The 9,859-nt window shown below is 38.4% G+C and overlaps 1 pseudogene; it reads left to right on the forward strand.

Moving 5' to 3' along the window:
- Positions 1-9,495: 9,495 nt before the first annotated feature.
- On the forward strand, positions 9,496-9,592 carry LOC116663945 (annotated as a pseudogene).
- Positions 9,593-9,859: the final 267 nt, after the last annotated feature.

Consider the following 9,859-nt stretch of genomic DNA (forward strand, 5'->3'; position numbering starts at 1 on the left):
AAATGAATTAATTAATGAAGTGGGGGTATCAGCGGTTTCTAAGTTTGCCAACTTTAATGAAGAGTGATTTTTCTTCCCGAAGTGGTGGTTTCAATCAGGAATCTATTGAATAAATGCCCTTCATTGCAAAGGATGCTGATTACTTAGACAGACTTCAGCCAGAGAGCTGCCTCGGGGACTGTCGGAGGCGGGAGAGAAAGGAGAGGCCAGGTGCTGTGGGGAAGAGCAATCCTCAAATACTTCAACTCTCTTCAGTCAGAAGAGTTTTCCTTTCATTTGGTTTGCACACTGGGAATATGTGAATTTTTTATTTGAAAAGATTTGGGCCACTAAAATAAAAACATGAAAAAATCTATTCCTTTGCATAGCTGACACCAAATGACTAACTGGACCACAGCAAATAGACACTTAAGAAGAACCTTATAAAATAATGATGAATCAATATATCTATACAGAAAGCTATGCAACACTCCCTAACACTTTCCTACTGCTTCTTGTCTTTGATAAGCTTCCAACTACCCACTCTCTGCTTACGCTGCGGTGCCTTCCAGGCATTTTCTGGACTTTCCTCTACCATTTCTCTTAATTTGTCCTTTCCATCGGAACATTACGTGTCATGAGCTCCCACACCTCGTGTCTGCTGTTAGGTAATGTGAATGATAGGTTAACTAGCCTCAAAAGATGAGCTACTAATCCTAAAACATCTTTACCAGAAAGCCCTTAAGGAGTGGTTCTTCTGAACCTTGGGTCAGAGAAATATGTGGGGCCAAGTAGCTTTTCAGAGCCCTGAGGTCATTTGCGGTGGTCGGTTGCCCAGAGTGTGCAGGGATAGCCTTAAGTGTGAAGCAGCAGTCTTGATGGATTTACACCTCTCTATATCCCCGACCTCTAACCACTCTACCATTGGGAGAAAATGTTCTAATTAGAAAACTTTTGCACAATTACATTCTTTCCTATGAATTAAACCACTCCTTACGTTCTTCCTGTGATAACAGAGTCACTATTAACATTATGATCATTCCTGCCAAGATTATATATAGTTCAGAAAAAAAATGTCTTCATGAAGTTTCCCAGAACAGCAGAATGTTGGCAAGATATCACTGGGAACAATATGAAAATGGTGGGTGGTGGGAGGAGGTGGAGAGAGAATTTTGTAACAAATTCAGTGGAGTCAAAATAATACCCACCAAGCTGCTGAGGTTCTGTGAAGGCTGGAGGATGACCTACCCCAGAGAAATAGTTACAAACACACAAGGCGAAGCCAAATGCAAAGCACGGCCAAGCAGAGGGGGCCGGCTGAGCAGGAAAAACCAGCAACACACAAAGACGCTGAGGCATGAGCTGGTGGAGCTAAATAATAATTAGTGCCTGCATATTGTACAAAGACTTAATGAATATTCCTATGTTACAAAAGAACACCTGCAAGGCATTGCACACTCAACCCTCTAATGACCATGAATTCACGTTGGGCTAGTATAAGAGAAATTGCTCCTGTCATTTGCTCCTAAGGCCGGTTGACAAATGAAAGCTATGTTGACTTTTTTTTTTTCCCTGGCTGGGTTACTTCCCAGGCCTGTTAATCACATTTACCCTTGGAGAGAGCATCCCTAATTGTAAGGTTGTTATAAGTGAGTATTTTTCCATCAGGTTTTCTAGAAATCAGGAGATGTAGATTTGATATTATTTGATAGAACAACAACCAAAACTGAGAATTCCTTCACCTTGTAAGAAATATTTCTTTCCTGACCATTAACATTTATAGGTAGTTAAACAAAAATACATTTAATCATGAATTTGTTTTCAAGCAGAGGGCAGACTTGACCTAGAAATTATTCTATTATTACTTACCATTTAGGCTGAGATTTAAAGGCATCAAAAGCCATATATCTTTAACGTAAGTATTAATACTTGATGAATTATTTAAAAGTTAATATCTTTGTTATTTATTTTATTGTTAATGGCATTTGTTGGCATATATTCATTGACATTTAGCACAATATCTTCAAAAAGTGAGAAAATGGATTCAACGTCAAACATAACTATATTGAACAATAATTTCAAGACATTTTGTCAAATAAAAAATGTAACTATGGCATAAAAAAGCCATGGAGAGTGAAAAGAAAGGAAATTTTGGGAACTATAAATTGACAAATCTCTAGCATTATCTTGAAATAAACATATTATTTTTGTAAAAAAGAAAAGCAACAAAACCAAAAACTAATCGTGTAATCTGTGTAGCTTGAATATTGCACTCTAATTGACACTTTATAGGAATTTTACAATTACACTCTAAACTATTAAACTATTGAGAACAAGGGCTTCTACGAAAAAAATAAATTTTTAATAATATTAGATTGTTTTTAAAAACTGTGATAGAATAATGGTCTCCCAAAGATGTTCATGTCCTAATCTCTGGAACCAACGAATATGTTGCCTATCAATGCAAAGGGACTTTGCAAATATGATTAAGTTAAGGGTCATGAAACGGGGAATTTCTTGGATTATCCAGGTGAGCTTGATGTGATCACGAGGGCCTGTGAAAGAGGGAGGCAAGAGGATAGAAGCCAGGAGAGAACTGAGGACGGGACCAGAAGCTGGAGTGATGAACTTTGAAGATGGAGGAAAGGGTCAAGATCCAAGGGTTGCAGGTGGCATAGAGACAATGGAGAACGCAAGGAAAACAGATTCCCCCCCTGCAGCCTCTGGAAGGAAAACAGCCCTGCTGACATCTTAACTTCAGCCCTGTAAGACTCATTTCAGACTTCTGGGCTCCAGAATTATAAGATGATATATTTGTGTTGATTTAAGCCAATAAATTTGTAGTAATTTGTTACAGCAGCAATAGGAAACTAATACATAAAGCTTAAGAAAAAAACAAATAAAAATGATCTCTTCATTCTGGTCTCCCACTGAGGGTCATCATGAAGATCTGCTGTGTTTGTATTTACTACAATATACATTCACAAACTTGCACATTTCAGAAATGGGACTACACTTGTGACTGCTCTTCATCTAGCTTGAGGTTGGATTTTTCACGTTTTTAAAAAAACTCAAAATTGTGTCACTGACATTTTTCTAAAGCTTGCAGATGAATTTTCACCATTAACTTTTGGCAGAAGAGTGGGGTGGGTGGGCAGTGGGAGAGACAAGTACTATAAAAGAGTTTGTCTTATTGTGGCCAATTCAATTGGTGGATATTTAAGGTGACTTTCCCCCCAACATTTTTCACTACAATAGGCAATATTTGATGAATGTCATTACATATCAACAATGCCTTGAGCCAAGAAGTCCAAATGGAATGCAGTGAAAAACTTCAACTACCACACCAATAGAATTGCTCAACAATTATCCAAGCTGCTACAGTGATATATTTCTACCAGCTTTTTGTTGGTGATCTTTGAGTAATTATTGGCCTCCTCTTTATTTCTTCTTTAATCTGTTTTATGTTTTAGGGTCCCTGTGAGATGTTTGTTTATAAAGTTTTGCATAAACTCCAGGTGTACCAGTCAGGTTTCTCAATAGTAAAAACAGAAACATTTATTATACAGAAAATAATTTAGTCAAAGAATATCGGTAGCTCAAAGAAAGGCCAGTAGAGCTGAAAAACCAGCTTGGAAACTATTCAACTGGCACCCCAGCCATAATCATGTTAACAAACTGGCCCTGCACTGACTTCATTGCTGAGCACTCGTCAACACACTCTATACACTGACACTGAACAAGGATACTGGCCCGACTGTCATCGTCTCCCCTCAACATCCCTCCTCTCCCCTCCCCACCCACAAAACACACATGGCTGCCAGAGCCACTGCCTCCACAGTAGGCCCTCCATGTCACTGCTTCTCTGAGTCACCCACTCCTTTTAAAATCTGGATCAGGCGTATCTCATGGTGAAGCCTATTATGGCCATGACCTTAGATACAAGGGAACTGGGAAAGCGAGCCTTCTGCCTTTCCAACTCCTACAGTAGGAAATAGACTTTTATTCCATTAAGCTTCAAGGTGCAGAAGTCTCTGAAGACAGAAAAGGGTATTCCGATGCCAGGCAGGCAAAAATAATTATGTATGTCTACTATGCACAACAGGGGACCTTCAGCTTCTTGACTTTTTTTTCCAATAGACTGCCTGTGAGTCTTGGTGAAACTGTGCTCTCATCTTTCTCGGGCCAAAATGAGAAGCTATGGTGAGCCAAGGGAATCAAGAAGCACATTTAAGATGGGGGAGACTTTCAGCACTTTCTTTTTTAACATTGATTTATTGCATGTTTCATAGTATGACTCTCTAAAACTTAAGAAGAAACTGCTTATTTACAGATGAAATGATATGCTTTCTTAGATATGCTTCAAAACTGTTTGTAAGGGTATTAGGAGGATGAAGTAGAGATGAAACAACATTGACCATGTGTTGAAAGTGGTTGAAGCTATGTGATGGGAGCTAAGAAATCATTAAACTGTTCTAAGTTTGTATCTATTTGAAAATTTCCATGAAAGAATAAAGAAGAAACTGTGTAAAGTCATACTTATTTAGAGATATATTAATTTCAATCATTCTAGGAAGGCAAAGAAACCTTGAGTGGTTTTCCACTGAAGAGTTCAGTCAGACCATATTCATAGGTACCATCGTATATGTCATGATCTAAGAACCACTTGGCTTCCACTTGGAATATGATAAGATGGGCTGGGTAACCCCATGTCTAATTTTTTCGTATGATTTAAAAAGCAAGTGTATCTTTAGCTTCTGAAGAAAGCAATTACCACAGCTTGGCTTTCTGCCATTCAAATTCATGCCACCAATCTCAAAAATTTGGTCAACATACTGAAGTTTTTCCATTAAAAAAAACAAACCAAAAAACTAGAACTTCCTTTAAAAAACATTATTCACAAAACTCATGGTTTCCTTCATCCATATCTATTTCAATACCCATTCCAAGAATATCAATACCCAAGCAATTGTAATTTCATGCTTTATGTGAAAAATATCCAAGTTTTCTTCTCTTTCAGTTCAGATACTAATGCAAAAAGATCAATTTCTTCCTTGTCACGGTCCTTGTCTTTCTAGCTCAAAGATTTTATGATCTAATCGAGAAATGAACATTCTGTCCTTCTGATTCTGGCTTGAAATTTGACGTACATTTTTATTGGGAGAAAATATTTCATACGTATTGGAGAAGGAAAACAAGTAGTTGAATCCTCTTGCGTTTTCTTTGAAGAGAGAAGGAAATGATTTAATTTGGACAGAGGATAATGCTCATAGGAATTCTGATGAGAAACACTCATCAATGGACAGAGAAGTGAACAGACTTTAAAAATTTCAGTACCATTCCCTGGCTTTATTACGAATATACTTTGCATTTGATTAAGAAGGTGGTAGACAGGGTTGAGAATGTGGGAATGTTTAAAGTAATACTGTCAAAGACTAGGATAAATCTTTAAAACTGTATACAAAAGTTAACAAATAAATAAAGGAGGCAGGAAAAGGACTTACCAAAATAACTTGCAAAAGTAATGTCCCCATGTATGAGTGCCCACAATCCTGTACTGCCAAAGTCAAAATTCCAGGAGGCTCCAGCATACATCAGTTGATCTCTGGAGGAAGGACAGGGAGGATCTGGTTACCCTCTGGTGGGTAGATTTCTCCTTGAGGCTGAACTGGTTTGTACGCAAAAGCAGAGCTGGTAAAAATTATGGAAGCTCAGAATGGGAAAGAAGAGGAAAGAATTTGGAAATGTCACAAGGTGGTAAAGGGGCCATGGAAAACCCCTGCTAATAGTTTAAACTCTGTATTTGAGTTAAAATGTGTCTAAAGGACAAATAGGTGTAAAAAAGGTCAAACTAAAGAATTATGCAGTTCTCTAGATGGGGAGCAGAATAGTGTTAATCCAATCTTGACCTCCAAAACAGACAAAGATGTAGTGCGAAAAATGTCCTGACAGAGAGCATGAGGTTTGGAATCAGAGACATCCAGCTCCGCTGGTTGCTAGTTGGATAATCTTGTGCAAGTTATTCAACCTTTTAATAATCTCAGTTTATTTATCTGTAAAATAGAAAGAGTAATTTTGCCTACAGTGTGTGAAGGTTTTGAAGATTACATATAATAAAGCTCAGAAGACTGCTCAGAGTTAAGGGCTCAGCAGAAATTAGCTACTTTATTCCTATTATTATGATTTCTGGCCTCTGCACTGACTTCTTTCTTGTTCCCTGCCCAAGCCAGACATACTTCTGCTTTGGGGCGTTTGTACAGTATGTTCCCTCTGTTTGTAATTTTTTTCCTTCAGACGTTCCTGTCCACTCTCTCAGATCCTTCACAGTTTTGTTCAAATGTCTTCTGACTGTCCTATTTAAAAATGCAAACAACATTCCATTCTCTTTTCTCATTCTAATCCTTTTTTATCCTATGCTATATTTCTCCATAGGAGTTATCACCTTCTAATGCTGTAAAGTCTATCTATCTCTCTATCTATGACCCATCCACCTAATCTGTCTACCTATATGTTTATTTTTTCCTCACCAGAATGTAAGTCCACAAGGGTAAGATTTTTATCTGATTATTTTTATTGATGTATGCTTTGTATCCAAAAGAAAGCCTGAAACACAGAAGGTGCTATTAAGAGAGGGAGTGCCCAACTTTTTCAAATAATGCTATCATCAAAGTAAAACACTACTCCACCCTCCTTTCCTAGTCTATTGGCCTTCTGGGACTTAATTTTCTTTCAAGTTTGCCCTTGATATTTTTTTTTCCATCAGGAATTGAGCAATGCACTATTCATCCTCTAAACAACCATGCCTCATTCACTCCTCTGGTTGGCTACCATTTTACAAAAACCGTTCACTGCATTTACTGAGCTTCTGAAGTGATTATCAAGCAAAAATGGTTGTTGCTTTTCTCTGGCAAGAGAATTAAGACAAGGTAAGTTGATAGGGACATATCTGTCCATTGTCACCCTCTTCCACTGCCAAGAGAACCTCAACTTTCTAACCCTAGAATCCAAACCACAAAAAAATATAGAGAAAACACACCCTTTTTTAAGGAATTTGGATTAGGTAGAGAAAGGGGGATGGAAGGAGATAAAACACAATTACGGTGCGGCAATAACAATTGCCAGCCATTTTTAGATGGTTTACTGTGTCCCAGAAACTACAGCTAACACTTAAAATATATTATTTTATTTTAAAATCCTCACAACAGACTTATGAGGAAGGAACCATTGGTATCATGATTTTACAGATGAGGAGGTGAATCCTAGAGAACTATAAGCACCCCTGTAAGGTCACACGCCAGCAAGAACCAGGGCCAGGATGCACACCCCAAGCTCTCTGACCAATGAATCTGTGCCCAAGCACTGTGCTATCCTGATGTCTACAGAGGGCAAAAAGGAGACTCAGACGCACCTCAGTAGAGAGCTAAGGGAAGGTACTGCCTCACCACTGACAATTTTAACAATAACAAAAATGTTGATAGTTTTGCAGTCTCGATAATTCATTCATTCTTTCATGAATAGATCCATTCATTATTATTATTCATTGAGACTCAAAGTACAAGGCACAGAGATGGGAGTTGAACAGGCACAAAAACATATTAGACGTGGTCCCTGTCCTCAAGTTGGAGAAATAAAAGACTTAATAAAGGCAATGATGCAAAAGAAATGTTAACAGCTTACTTCATTAGATCAAAGATTGGTGAACTCCTAATGTTTTAGGCTTTGTGGGTCAGGTGGTCCGTGTGGCAGCTACTCAGCTCTGCCATGGGAGTACAAAAGCAGCCCGAGACAATGCCTAATCGAATGAGTACAGCTGTGTTCCCACAAAACTTTACTTATAAAAATGGTTGGGCTGCAGAACACGGTTTGTCAACCCTCCTGTAAGTGAAAATCCTGAGACAATACACGGTACATTTCTGAACAAGCTTCTGAGAGACTAGGTGCTCCAGGAAGTTCTGAGGGGGGAGAACTGGAGTCAGGGAAGAAGTAAAGAGGAGTGTAATAAAGAATAACCTTTGTTTTGTTGGAGGTTTACAGGGACACCATGACCTGCCCACGGGGATGGCTGCAAGAACAAAGCATGCCTGCAGCAGGAAGATTACAACAATCAACCACACCCCTCCCTTATTTTCACTCCCCTTCCCTTATTTTTTGTATAAAAGGAGCCTGTATTCTGACTAGAGCAGGATGGTTCTCCAGGACATTAGTCTGCCATCCTCTAGGTCTGCCGGCTTTCCGAATAAAGTTGCTATTCCTTGCCCCAACACCTCATCTCCCTATTTATTGGCCTGTCGTGCAGCGAGCAGAACAAGTTTGGACTTGGCAACAGGAGGAGACAGAGAAGGACAATCAGGAGACTGCAGTGTCATGGAAGCCCAAGGACAGGGACAGTGGGATTCACTGAGGTCTCGAGGAATGTGAAGACGGCAGGTGGGCCTCAAAGGATGAGTAGGAGTTTTGGAAAATGGAGCATCATGAGGAACCCATCTGTGAGGTTCAGTTGCCCACTGAGCCTTTCTGAGTGGATCTGGAAGGTAAATATTCATGGAGAGGATCATAGTTTTATGTGGAAACAAAGCTGTCATTGGAGAGCCTGCATTAGGAAGTAATGTGAGGAAATGTGGGTGCCAGCCCCTTCCTCCTCTGGGCTGGTAGAAGGGCTTCCTATCGCTCCACCTCAGGCTTTTCTCCACCCACCTGACCATTCATGGAGCTTTCTTTTCCTTGCTGCCTTAGACTAAGTGACAAACATTCCTTTCTCTTCATGTCTGCATCTTAGAGAACAACCAGCTTAACCTATGCTCTGCTTTAGACAATCTATATACACCTACTCCTTCACGTTAGTGGATTTTGTTGCCACACGGTTTTTCCCCCCTTGAATTTTCAATTTCTCTGAAGGAAGACACAGCCAAAATAAATAACACTCCAAGGATTTTTGCTTTTTGTCATTATTTCTTTCCTAAGCAGTTATTTTACACAATTACAGGATGTTAGCACTAGAAAGGCTTCCATGATCATTTAGTTTAACTAATTCACTTTACATTAAAAATAAAAAATGAGGCCTAAATTAGGGGAAGGGACTTACCAAGGCCTCATAATTCTAACCACTTGGGATAGGTTTTTTTTTTTAACTTAAAAAATTTTTTTTTTACTGAGAAATATAATTGTATGCTGAAATACAACTAAAAGGTAAGTATAATAATCATTGAACAGATACATAATCACTAGAGGAAAAATAGAAAATGCCAGGTCTTTCCAAAATACACTCCCATCGATAGCTCTTTTTTGAGGTAACTACCAGTCTGAGTTTTTTTTTAATTGAGGTAAAATATACATAACATAAAGTTAACAATTTTTATCATTTTTAAGCATTCAATTCGGTGTCATTAAGTATATTTACATTGTTGTACAATCATCACCACTACCCATTTCCAGAGCTTTCTCATCACCCCAAACTGAAATTTTGTACCCATTAAACAGTAACTCTTGAGACAATCTTGATTGAGAATTTCCCAGTGCTCACTTTGGCAATGCATATACTAAAATTGGAACAATACAGAGAAGATTAGCATGGCCCCACGCAAGGATGGCACACAAATTCTTGAAGCATATATTTCAAACTATTATATATAAAATAGGTGAATAATAAGGTCCTACAGTATAGCACAAGGAACCATATTCAACATCTTGTAAGAGTCTAGAATGAAAAGTATGTGTGTGTATATATATACATATATATATACACACACACACACACACATGACTGAATCTCTGTGCTGTACACCAGAAACTAACACAACACTGTAAATCAACTATAGTTCAATTAAAAAAAAAAGAATTACCCAGACTTTCTGAGGCTCTAGTTTTTCAAAGATAAAAAGTT

The sequence above is a fragment of the Camelus ferus genome, chromosome 5, assembly GCF_009834535.1.
Source record: "Camelus ferus isolate YT-003-E chromosome 5, BCGSAC_Cfer_1.0, whole genome shotgun sequence".
Lineage (NCBI taxonomy): Eukaryota > Metazoa > Chordata > Mammalia > Artiodactyla > Camelidae > Camelus > Camelus ferus.